The sequence below is a fragment of the Amblyomma mixtum genome, chromosome 3, assembly GCF_055824585.1.
Source record: "Amblyomma mixtum isolate Tamu chromosome 3, ASM5582458v1, whole genome shotgun sequence".
Classification (NCBI taxonomy): domain Eukaryota; kingdom Metazoa; phylum Arthropoda; class Arachnida; order Ixodida; family Ixodidae; genus Amblyomma; species Amblyomma mixtum.
In genome coordinates, this window is record NC_143014.1 from 419,468,028 (window position 1) to 419,480,532 (window position 12,505).

At 49.0% G+C, this 12,505-nt stretch overlaps 1 pseudogene; it reads left to right on the forward strand.

Annotated features, from left to right (window-relative positions):
- The first annotated feature begins 2,160 nt into the window (after positions 1-2,160).
- On the forward strand, positions 2,161-11,613 carry LOC149357859 (uncharacterized; annotated as a pseudogene).
- The last annotated feature ends 892 nt before the right edge of the window (positions 11,614-12,505 follow it).

Below are 12,505 nucleotides of genomic sequence, written 5' to 3' on the forward strand. Positions count from 1 at the left end.
AACCAACAACATTATTTTCCGTCGTAAGGCGCTGCTCACAGTATCTTTTATATTTCGCTTAATTACTTCATTAGCTGAAATTAATTATACAAATTTACTATTATTCACTTTACGGTCACGTGCTTTCCTGTAAGTTGTAGAGGAGGTCAAGAAAGAACCGATCCAGTTTTTTGCAGCAGTCTAACTCATGCGTGGTCCTTTTTTTGGCGTTTAAAAAACGCCTGCGAAATGTGAAAAAGAACCCATGTGACTGTGCTCATGCGCTACCATATTCCTGCGTTCCCAACCATGTTTTCAACGAACGATACATGCGCGCTGGCCGTGTCCAAGTGAGCGGCCGCCACTCAGTTCGACGGGCTGTGAATTTTTTTCCTTTTCTTAAAACGGTATGTCATGTAGCATTTATTTTGTTGTGCCAGCGAACTGCTCAGTGCCCGTAAACTATTATTCTAAATCGCTGAGTAGTACAGCCTTAGGCGTGAAAGTTTTGATTGTCTATAAATGGATGTAATATCCCGTACAGTATTATACCATAGACACCATACGGCGCGAAGTTTGTTCCAAAAGATAGCGAGGTGGCTCTTTAAAAAAGGTCACTGTCAAGATACACTCCTAGGTACTAATTGCCGCAGATAAATACTGTAGTGGTTTACAACAACCAGTCTTATAATCTGACCAATGCAAAAACAGCAGGAGAGTCAATTTTAACCTTCTACAAACGATCATGAATGCACGATCATCCGCGGTAGCCGTGGATGGAAGGCGGGGGGCGTTGATGTATGTGTCGGAAATCGGGGGTGACGCGTCGCCAACTGCTTAAGGGGAACGCTTTCGTGTGCAGGTTCGAAGAAGAAAACAAATCAAACAAAGCAAAACGAAGCCGTGTTTATACTTTAAAGGAAAGGAGCCAATAAAAGAAACGAAAACACCAAGGAAAACACACTCTAGACACGCGTACAACACTACGGATAAAAGGGAGAGAGTTCACCGGATACAAAGCGTCCCACGTGGAGCGGGAATGCCTTGCAGGCAGCAAGGACGCTGGTTGGCGACTTGCGATGCATCGCTGGCGTTGCGTCCAGGGAAGCGAGGGTAGAGAGACAGGAGGTGAGGAACGGAAATGGACATGGGAGACGCTGACAAACTCCTGTCAGCCGCCCCAAGAACTGGGCAGCTGCTGCAGGAAAGCCGTAGCCAGGTCCTGTCGATGGCGTTCCAAAACACCGTAGGCTTGTGCAGCCTATCCAAGAAAGCCTTGGCAGCAAGGACTCTCAGTCCATCTGCTGCCTCTTCCGACCTCGAAAGGGAGGCAGTACGCCTGCCTCGTTGATTCAAGGGAAGTCCACGGCAGCACAGACCCGAACTCTGACGGCTGCCACCTCCACGCTTTAATGGGACTCAATGACCTTGCGTCGATGATTCAAGGGAAGTCATCGGCAGCACGGACCCAACGTCCGATAGCTGCCACTTTCACGCTTGAATGACTAGACTTGTGGTGCGGTGTCTTCCTCTACACCTCGGTTTGCTGACACGTCAGCCCTCCACTCCTCGTGGCTGCCTCGCGCACACCATTCGCACGCGCACACGCGCAACGCTGGGCTGGCACATACGGCGCTCCGCTGTCCGACGCACCACTGCCGACACGCCGCGTTGCAAGAATCCCTCGACAGTGTGGTGTGCACATCACAGTATGTCTGTCGTGTCTTCCCACCTAACACACCATCGAGCGGGATTGATGTTTTGCAGGCCAGGTCATGATTTTAAATTTTCCCTTTCATCTCATGGCGACCGCCGTGAACCACTACTTTACAGTTTTTTGGTTTCTCGTCTTCTATGGTTGCGTCGAGATCAGTCTGGCAGCTTCTCGCTCAGTTGCTTTCTTTGTTTTTCTCACGGGTTTCAGATGGATGACTGTTGCGAACGCTCTGCCTTCACTACAGCGAACGCCAAGCGCATGCTCCTCACGCTTTCCCTCGTCCCTTCCTCCCCTCACCCTCGCCCGGTCACCTATATACGCTGGCTGCTCGGGATGAATAAACGCTCTTTCTATTCCCAGCGTCCGTTTGTGTTTCATGGCAGCACGGCACGCGCAATGCGCGTACTAGCTTTGTAACAGTAGCGACGAGCTCAAAGCAAATCCACGACGAGAGCCAACCTGAAATGACGGTCAAGGCTGACTCGCTGGACACAACCATCTCGGCCATGGCACATCACCAGCTTCCCGAGTGTGACAAACGCTGTGACAACTGGAGCGCCTATCTGACGAAAGTTGAAGTCAACTTCGAAGCAACTGCAATAGAAGATTCAATGAAGAAGAGGGCGTTGCTCATTTCTGCACTGAGCACACGCACAGTACAAGTACTTTCAGGGAAAGTTGCACCGAAGAAGCCTAATGTGCTGTAGTACGAAGAAGTAATTGAAGTCCGAAGTGCGTATTCTGACCCAAAACGCCACGAAATAACGGAGAGCTTCCGGTTTTTCAACCGGCGTCAGCTGGCAGGTAAGTGTCTTCATACATTCATTGTTGAAATTCGCCAAATAGCGGATTGCTGCATCTTCGGAAGCATGCTCGATAGAATGCTTCGCGAGAAGACAGTATACGGCGTCAGGTCTAGTGCCGTGCAAAAACAGTTGCTGGCGAAAACAGACCTCACCCTGAAGGAAGCCGAAGCGATAGCGCTTAGCTCTGAGGCAGCAGAAAAGGACGCTAACGCGTTTTCTTCGGACTAGGCGGCCGTAATGAAGATAAACGCGCGGCGACGGACCTGCAATGAGCCGGTATTATAGGGTGGATGGTGTGGAAGCACAAAACACAATGGAAACGCGTGTAGCTGGATGAAAGCTCGATGCTACCGCTGCGGCAGATTCGGCCACTTTGCGAAAAAGTACCTTAGCGACGCCAGCAAAGAACGCCAGAAAATCCATGCTCGAGGCAGGTCAAGCCAAGCTTTAACTGCAACAGAGGAAACATTGTGTGACGCAGCGGACAGCATACACATCTGGACTTTGGTTGCGTCTCGGAAATCTCTGTTAGAACCTCCGATTCGCCGAACGTTCACGTGGTGGGAAAACGATACACCGATGAATGTTGATACTGGTTCAGCTGTGTGTGTGTTGTGCCTAGGCAATTTTTTGAGCACCAGAAGAAACAGTGGCCACCATTGTCACCGTACAACATAAAACTTTCCTGTTACCTAGGGACCTTGCCAGTTCTGGGGCAGTTGGATACGCCTGTCTCGTACAACGGGACTGTCATCGACGGCTCATTAATTGTTATCGATTGCCCAGGACAAAGCCTCTGCGGACGCAACTTGGTCTCTAAACTCAGGAACGCAGGGCCCTCAGTTCTCAACATCGGGGCAAAGCTGCGGACGAAGCTCGGGGCGCCCCTCGGGAAGAACTGTGCATCAACCGTGGACGATGTGATCTCGGACTTCCAAGACGTCTTCAGGACAGAATTGGGCCTGATTGACGGACCACCAATGCATCTTCATCTGAAAGGAGCCACACTAAAATTCTGTAAGGCCCGTTCTCTTCCATTTGCTTGGCGCGACAATGTATCCAAAGAGATTGAAAGGCTTGTAACCATCGGAGTGTTGTCCCCTGTAACACACGCAGAGTGGGCAACACCACTTGTGCCGTTACTAAATAAGGATGGCACCGTTCGAATCTGCGCAGATTTCAAAGTAACCCTAAACCCTCCATGTGAGATGGAGCAATACCCGCTACCTGTAATTGATGACATTTTTGCGTCTTTGAATGGCGGCGAGCATTCAGCACGCTCGACCTGCGTGACGCCTATAATCAGATCTCTCTCGATGACCAGTCCAAGATAATGTGCGTTATCAATACGCACCGGGGGTTGTTCTGCTACAACCGCTTGCCTTTCGGTATAGCTTCCGCGCCTGCAATTTTTCAACGGAAAATCGACACTCTTTTGCAAGGCATATCAGGTGTCCAGGCTTACCTCTACGATATAGAGATATCGGAAAAACATGGTGGCACCGAAACATTAAGGCTGGTGCTCCAGCGTTTCCAGGAGCACGAGCTTAAGCTCAGACTGGACAAATGTAAATTTCGCGAAGCGTCTGTTTCCTACTTAGGTCACCGAATTGACCGCGAAAGTTTACATCCTACAGAGCAGCATATCGAAGCAATCATGCAAGCTCCTTGTCCGCAAAATGTGCAGGAGCTGCGTGCATTTTTGGGCATGATTAATTTTTAAGCAGAGTTCATGCCGAATTTATCAACCATTCTTGCACCCTTGTACAAGCTGCTAGAGAAGAACACTCGATGGATTTGGGGAACCGAGCAAGAGGCAGCATTTATGCAAGCCAAGCAAGGCCTTCGTGAGGAAGGGGTACTTGTCCATTTCAATCCGGCTGCAGACCGGAAGCTGGAGTGTGAGATGTCGCAACATTGGATTGGCGCCCTGCTATTCCACGCTTATGGCAAGGTGAAAAAGCCTATAAATTTCCGTTCGCGAACCTTAACAAAGGCTGAAAGGAATTACTCTCAACTCGAACACGAAGCCCTTCCCCTTGTTTTTGGCGTAACAAGTTCCGAGATTTTCTCGCAGGTCGAGAGTTCGCACTTGTTATCGACCACCAGCCTCTCCTGGGATTGCTGAGGGTAGATCGACCGACCACATCGCTGGCAGTCGCTCGCATACAACGTTGGTCTCTGTTCTTTGGAGGTTTCCGTTACAAGCTCCAGTACTTGCCAGGTAAGCAGCTTCTACATGCCGACGCCCCGAGTCGACTGCCACTCGCTACGACAGAGTTGCAATCAGACGATCCCTCTGATTACATTCTTGCTCTAGAAGGATTCGTGGACGGAACAGTGTCAGTTGATGAACTCAAGCAATTAACTGCTAATGACCCGCAACTGAAAATGGTTGCGCAGTTGACAAAGCATGGCTGGCCGTCGACCGCAAGAGGTATAGAAAATAGAAGTATTATTCCATTTTTCGATAAAAGGCAAGGTCTCTCTTTGGCCCACGGGCTGGTGCATTGGGGTCACCGAGTAATAGTGCCGAAGAAAGCACGACATCGTGTTTTTCACCTACTGCATGAAACACACCGGGAGTCGTTAGCTATGAAAGCAGTTGCCAGATCATCATTTTGGTGACCAGGATTAGACCGCGACATAGAACGACTAGCAGCAACTTGTCAGAATTATGTCCAAAGCTTTCCCATGCCAGCCGCAGTACCGCCAGAGAGCCAGCCGACTGCTCGAGAAGCGTGGTCCAGGATGCATGTGGATTTCGCAGGGCCATTTGCGGGAAGCATGATTCTCGTTGTAGTGGATGCGCACAGCAAGTGAATTGAGGTAGTTCCTAGAGGCAAGCTACTGCTACAGCTACAGTGAATTGCTTGTGCGAGATATTCAGCAGGTTTGGCATTCCAAGGACTGTAGTCTGACAACGGAACTCAATTCACCAGTGATGAATTCGCTACCTTCATGAAAAAGAATAATATAACGCATCTTCGAACGGCTGTGTATCACCCACAGTCGAATGGGTTGGCTGAAAGAGCAGTCAGAACGATAAAGGATGGTCTCTAAAAAAAGATGGCGGGGGGGGGGGGGAGTTTAGATAACCACATATCCAGATTCCTTTTTTAATTACAGAAGGACACCTAACAGCTCGGGCAAGTCTCCTTCAAAGAAGCTTCTTGCCCATCGCCTCCGGTCTCGTCTGGACACATGCTTCCCTCCCATCGTTAAAGATTCAGTCTCGGAGCCAGATGAATGGTCACCACCTCTACCTGGAGCTGCAGTGTATGCACGTAACCTTGGCGCAGGTGAAAAATGGCTCCCTGGAACAGTCATGTCTACAGGAGGTTGACGAATGGTCACCATAAAGACACCAGCCGGACCGGTCAGGAGTCATGTCGACCAGGTGCGTCTTCGACACAGAACTCCCCCACGAGCGCAAGATCCTAAGCCAGCGGAAGGCAACGCTGTGCGAGCGGAGACGCCATCGCCGGTCTCGCAAGACAAAGGTGTGGAGCGCGCGGTCCCTCGAGCAGATACCACACCTCCAGTGGCTACATCACCGGCGGATTCGTCAGCAGCGCAAGCAGAAAAAGGCTCTCGGCAGCGGCAGGAAGAAACTGCATCGGCACAGCCACCATGCATGCCGCCACTGCGACGTTCCACGCACGGAACACGTGGCGTCTGTTCCGCGCTCTCATCGATGCAATACAAACACGCACGGAAACCCAACGCCCATGCCTTGCACAACTTTACAGGAACGACAACACAGCTAGCGCACCCGCTCAGGGATCGATACGTGTGCACCACGAAGGACCGCCGGCTGGCGGCGTACTCGTATGCAGGTCAAGAGAAACGGAGCTGGACAAGCCGTTCCAGCTCCACCACCTCCGGACGGCCTTAAGCAAGATGAAGCGGAGCACTGCACCCGCGCGTGACAAAGTTACGGTCAAGCTCTTTGCCAACCTTCCCGACGCAGCCTACTCCGCGCTCCTCAAATACATCAAAAGCATTTGGGATGGAGATACTCCTCTGTCTCTCGGTTGGAAATCGGCTCTCATGACCTTCATTCCGAAGGCCAGCAAACCTATTGATGTGGAGAACCTTCGCCCCATCTCCCTGACCTCTTGTGTCGGCAAGGTCATGGAGACGATGGTGCGCGACAGACTCTCCGATTTTCTCGAAACACAGCACACATTCGCGCGCACCATGTTCGGTTTTCGCCCTCAAACGTCAGCCCAGAATATACTTCTGCAGCTCCACCACGACATCTTAGATCCTGTCGAATGTCTCCACAACGACAAGGTGATCCTGGCCTTTGACCTTAAAGGCACATTCGACAATGTCAAACACGAAGTAATCCTGGACCACCTCAGTAACACCAACTGTGGCCACAAAACATTGCACTACATAAGACAATTTCTTACTGACCGTCAAGCCTACATACGCATACAAGATGCGGAACATGGGCCATGCACTATCGGCTCGAGGTGAACACCTCAAGGCGCGGTCCTGTCTCCCATGCTCTTCAATTTTGCAATGCTTCATCTTCCCTCCAAATTGTCTTCTTTGCCCGGGATACATCGCGGTCTTTATGCGGATGACATTACGATCTGGGCCACGCAAGGTAAACGGGGCCACATGGAATACTGCCTGCAAGCAGCGGCGACCCTAGTCGACGACTACGCGGCCTACTGCGACCTCCAGTGCATCCCATCTAAGTCAAAATTTGTGCACCTGCGTCCCTGCCCTCGGGACGCAACCACGCTTCGCATCAGTCTCCCCTCGGGACCGATCCGGGAGTCCAAGGAGATCCGCGTCCTTGGCCTCTTCATACACCATCAATGCAGGGTCGACACTACCCTAGAAAAACTTCGCACGGTGAGAGACTAGGTGGGCCGCATGGTCCGCCGCATCTCCAAGAAGCGGGGCGGATTACGAAGCAAGGATGCACTGCGGCTTGCCCATGATTTCGTAACGAGTAGAATCCTCTACTCATACCCCTACTTGCACCTGTGCAAACACGGCGATGACTCATCTCTAGTGAAGCAGCGCTACGGCACAGGGCCAAAGGGGAGAAAGGGACGAACACAGCGCTGAACTCACAACAAATGTTTATTCTGGATGCTAACAGCACATATATACTCTTTTGAACCTTAGAAAAAACAAAGAAACAGAACAGCAGAAAGTATCAATCCCAGCCACTATGCGCATGCTCCTGTATCGCGTGTACATCGATCATTTGAAATAGGAAGTTGTGCTCTTTCAACGAGATGGCAACGGAAGGAGTGCTGATACAATTCGCACTCAGCTTCATGATCTCAGATGCCTCAATAATCTATCTTGTAAGCTTATTCTTGTGTTTAGTAACTACTTGGCTGTTTTTGAATTCTGGGTAACATGAACAGTCACGACAATGAATACCTATGTGGCGGGCCACGTTCTTAACATTGTTTGCATGCTCTTTGTCTTTCATTTAGACACCGGCCAGTTTTGCCGATGTATGGCCGATGTTTGGCCGATGTATGAACCACCACACGTCAACGGGACTTAATACACCACGTTTTCTAGGCACGGCACATACTTCATCCTGTGGTTTTTTTGGAATTATGACCAGATTCTGATCTTTTATCCGGACCATTAACTCTCGCACACAAGGCACTCAGTCTGACAGGAGCCGAAAAAACATCTACTCCATCCTTTTTGCCTATTCTTTTCAAATTGTGGGACACAACATGGAATTATGACCAGATTCTGATCTTTTATCCGGCCATTAACTCTCGCACACAAGCTACTCAGTCTGACAGGAGCCGAAAAACATCTACTCCAGCCTTTTTGCCTATTCTTTTCAAATTGTGGGACACAACATGGACATAAGGTATTACTGCCAGATTTCTTTGTTTGGAATGAGGGACAGCGTTGCCCTCCTTCAGCCTTTTCAAAATCCCTTCTGCTACTGATGCCAGAATGTGAAGGGGGTATTTTGCATCTGTTAGCCTATCAACCTGATTGGAGAAACTAACATCAAACTTGTGGGGGCAGGATTTTTTCATGGCATTTTGAAGGCATGACGCCACAATGCCTCTTTTCACGAGCTTCGAATGGGCTGAGCTATACGGAAGTAAGGGATTTTACCCCTGGGATCAAATGCCCAGCATACATGGAAATCAGTAAAATATAAGGTCAGATCAAGGAACTTAATGCGATCATTCACAGCCACTTCACATGTAATTTATAGCGGCGAAATCACTTCAGAGAATATCGCGCACAGGTCATTCACTTCCGAAGCGAAGCTAGCCGGGTCACAATCTAGTAAAATAAGGTAATCATCTACATATCGGAACACTCTTGCAACTGTTGAGCTCATGAGTGATTGTTCGAGTGCCCTGTCGAGCTTAGCAAGAAACATGTCACTTAGCAATGGAGCGATGCAAGATCCTATGCAGATCCCATACTTTTGACTAAAAACAGTACCTTCCCATTCTGCATAGGTTGACTGAAGGTACGCTTGCAGCAGGTCTAAAAAAGCTTTCTGCGGAAATGCCACTAGCGTTCTGAAATGCAACCACTCCGTGGTCGTCAATTGCTTCACTAATGCACTTTAACAGCTTGTCATGAGGGATGGAATAATATAGGTCTTTTACATCAATGGAAAAAGCGCGTAGTTGCTTGACCTGGTCAGTTTTTAGAAATTCAATTACTTCGTCCGACTTCTTTACCTGATAAGGGTCGTCAATAGTTAAGTGAGCTAGGTTTTTTTGTAAAAACTTCTCCAGGCTCTTCTGCCCCGTGCCCTTCTCAGAAACGATCACTCGTAAAGGCACGTCTACTTTGTGCGTTTTCGCGCTAAATAACATGTCGAGGCTGCATTTTTCGCACTTCTCAATAGAGGATAAAAGCGTCTCTAAATGTAGCTGTTTGCACAAATGTTTCGCCTTTAATTTGGCTTTTGCCAGGCAGGGTCTTCTGCATTATTTGAAGAGTGAAGAGACCGCATCACCTGCTTTTTGCTGGAAACTATCCTTGGAAAGTACAGGAAAACACCCTTCCTTGTCTGCCGTCAACAACACTAGAGCATTTTCACGCTGGTATCTAATGGTCTTATCTATTTGCAAATCTATTCCACGGGCTCTCGGGCGCAGCACAACATCCACTCCATCCGAAACGCACCTACTGGCATTTGGTTCATCAGCTCGTCGGGACACGCGCCTTACCATTGCCAGTAGTTCCGCTGGCCTCATCTTAGGCTCAACAGCAAACTTTGGGCCAAGGCAAAGGACTCGTTGAACTTCCTCCGGAATGTGAACTCCATCCACATTGTGCAGTTGGTTGAGCGTCCCTGTAGGTTTTCTTGGGACAAGCCCTCGGAGGCTTGGGAGAAGCTGTTGCCGCAAGAACTCGGTGGTGCTGTTGATGATGCGCCAATTCCGTGCCACTGGCGTATCCAAACACCCGGCTCGTTGCGGAACTGTAGAAGAAGCTTTAGATGATTCTTGCATAGCCTCACTTGTCGTTGCCATTCGGTCCTTAGAAATTTACACATCCTTATGCCGTGGCTAACAGAGGGCAAAAAGCCTCCAAACAACGACAGCACTTCAGGAGGAAGAATCCGCTTACGAATGTAAAAACCGAGAATTCGCGATTTGCATGATGCATTAGCAATAGCTCGGATAAAACGGGACGGTTCAACGAAAGAAGACGAAAAGATAGAGCCTCTTGTACAAGAAATAAAGTGGTACAACATGAACTGGTGAGCGAGTTGGTCTGACTTATCTAGCGAAGCAGCGCTACGGCACAGGGCTACGGCACAAGGATGTTAGCCACGGCATAAGGATGTGAAAATTTCTAATGACCGAATGGCAACTACAAGTGAGGCTATGCAAGGATCATCTAAAGCTTCTTTTACACTTCCGCAACGAGCCGGGTGTTTGGATACGGCAGTGGCACGGAATTAGCCGTATCATCAACAGCACCACCGAGTTCCTGTGGCAACAGCTTCTCCCAAGCGTCCGAGGGCTTGTCCCAAGAAAACCTAGAGGGACGCTCAACCAACTGCCCAATGTAGATCGAGTTCACATTCCGGAGGAAGTTCAACGAGTCCTTCGCCTTGGCCCAAAGTTTGCTGCTGAGCCTAAGATGAGGCCAGCGGAACTACTGGCAATGGCAAGGCGCGTGTCCCGACGAGCTGATGAACCAAATGCCAGTAGGTGCGTTTCGGATGGAGTGGATGTTGTGCTGCGCCCGAGAGTACGTGGAATAGATATGCCAATAGATAAGACCGTTAGATACCTGCGTGAAAATGCTCTAGTGTTGTTGACGGCAGACAAAGAAGGGGGTTTTGCAGTACTTTCCAAGGATAGCTTCCAGCAAAAACCGTAGGACGACTACGGAGTGGTAGCATTTCAGAATGCTAGTGGCATTTCAGCAGAAAGCTTTTTAGACCTGCTGCAAGTGTACCTTCAGTCAACCTATGCAGAATGGGAAGGCACTGTTTTTATTCAAAATAATGGGATCTGCATGGGATCTTGCATCGCTCCATTGCTAAGTGACATGTTTCTTGATAAGCTAGACAGGGCACTCGAACAATCACTCATCAGCTCAACAGTTGCAAGAGTGTTCCGATATGTATATGATTACCTTATTTTACTAGATTTTCACCCGGCTAGCTTCGCTTCGGTATTGAATGACCTGTGCGGGATAATCTCTGAAGTGCTTTCGCCGCTGGAAATTACACATGAAGTGGGTGTGAATGATCGCATTAAGTTCCTTGATCTGACCTTATATTTCACTGATTTCCATGTATGCTGGGCATTTGATCCTAGAGGTAAAAAGCCCTTACTTCCGTATAGTTCAGCCCATTTGAAGCTCGTGGAGAGAGGCATTGTGGTGTCATGCCTTCAAAATGCCATGAAAAAATCCTTGCCACACAAGTTTGATGTTAGTGTCTCCAATGAGGTTGATAGGCTAACAGACGCAAAGTACCCCCTTCACATTCTGGCATCAGTAGCAGAAGGGATTTTGAAAAAGCTGAAGGAGGGCAACGCTGTCCCTCATTCCAAAGAAATCTGGCAGTAATACATTATGTCCATTTTGTGTCCCACAATTTGCAGAGAATAGACAAAAAGGCTGGAGTAGATGATGTTTTTTCGGCTGCTGTCAGACTGAGTGGCTTGTCTGCGAGAGTTAATGGCCCGGATAAAAGATCAGAATCTGGTCATAATTGCAAGAAAAACCACAGGATGAAGTATGTGCTATGCCAAGACAACGTGGTGTGTTCAACCCCGTAGACGTGTGGTGGTTCATACATCAGCCAAACTGGCCGGTGCCTAAATGAAAGACTTAAAGAGCAAGTAAACAATGTTAAGAACGTGGCCCGCCACATAGGTATTCACTGTCGTGACTGTTCATGTTACCCAGAATTCAAAAACAGCCAAGTAGTTACTAAACACTAGAATAATCTTACACAAGAGATTATTGAGGCATCTGAGATCATCAAGTTGGGTGCGAATTGTATCAGCACTCCTTCCGTTGCCATCTCGTGGAAAGAGCACAACTTCCTGATTTCAAATGATCGATGTACACGCGATACAGCTGCATGCGCATAGTGAATGGGATTGATACTTTCTGCTGTTCTGTTTCTTTGTTTTTTCTAAAGTGCCAAATAGTATACATATGGTGTTAGCATCCGGAATAAACATTTGTTGTCGGTTCAGCGCTGTGTCCGTCCCTTCCTCCCCTTCGGCCCTGTGCCGTAGCGCTGCTTCACTGGATATGTCAGACCAACTCGCCCACCAGTTCATGTTGTACGATGATGACCAGCTGGAGGTCATTCACCGGAAAGTCATCAAGCGGGCTCTTGACCTCCGGGTCGCCACGTCCAACCAGCGACTTCTGGTCTTAGGCATGGTAAACACATTCAGGGAGCTTCGTGAAGCCCCTTTAGCCAACCAATACACGCGGCTTGCACAGGCCACCTCCGGTCGCCGGCTCTTGGACCGGCTACACATCA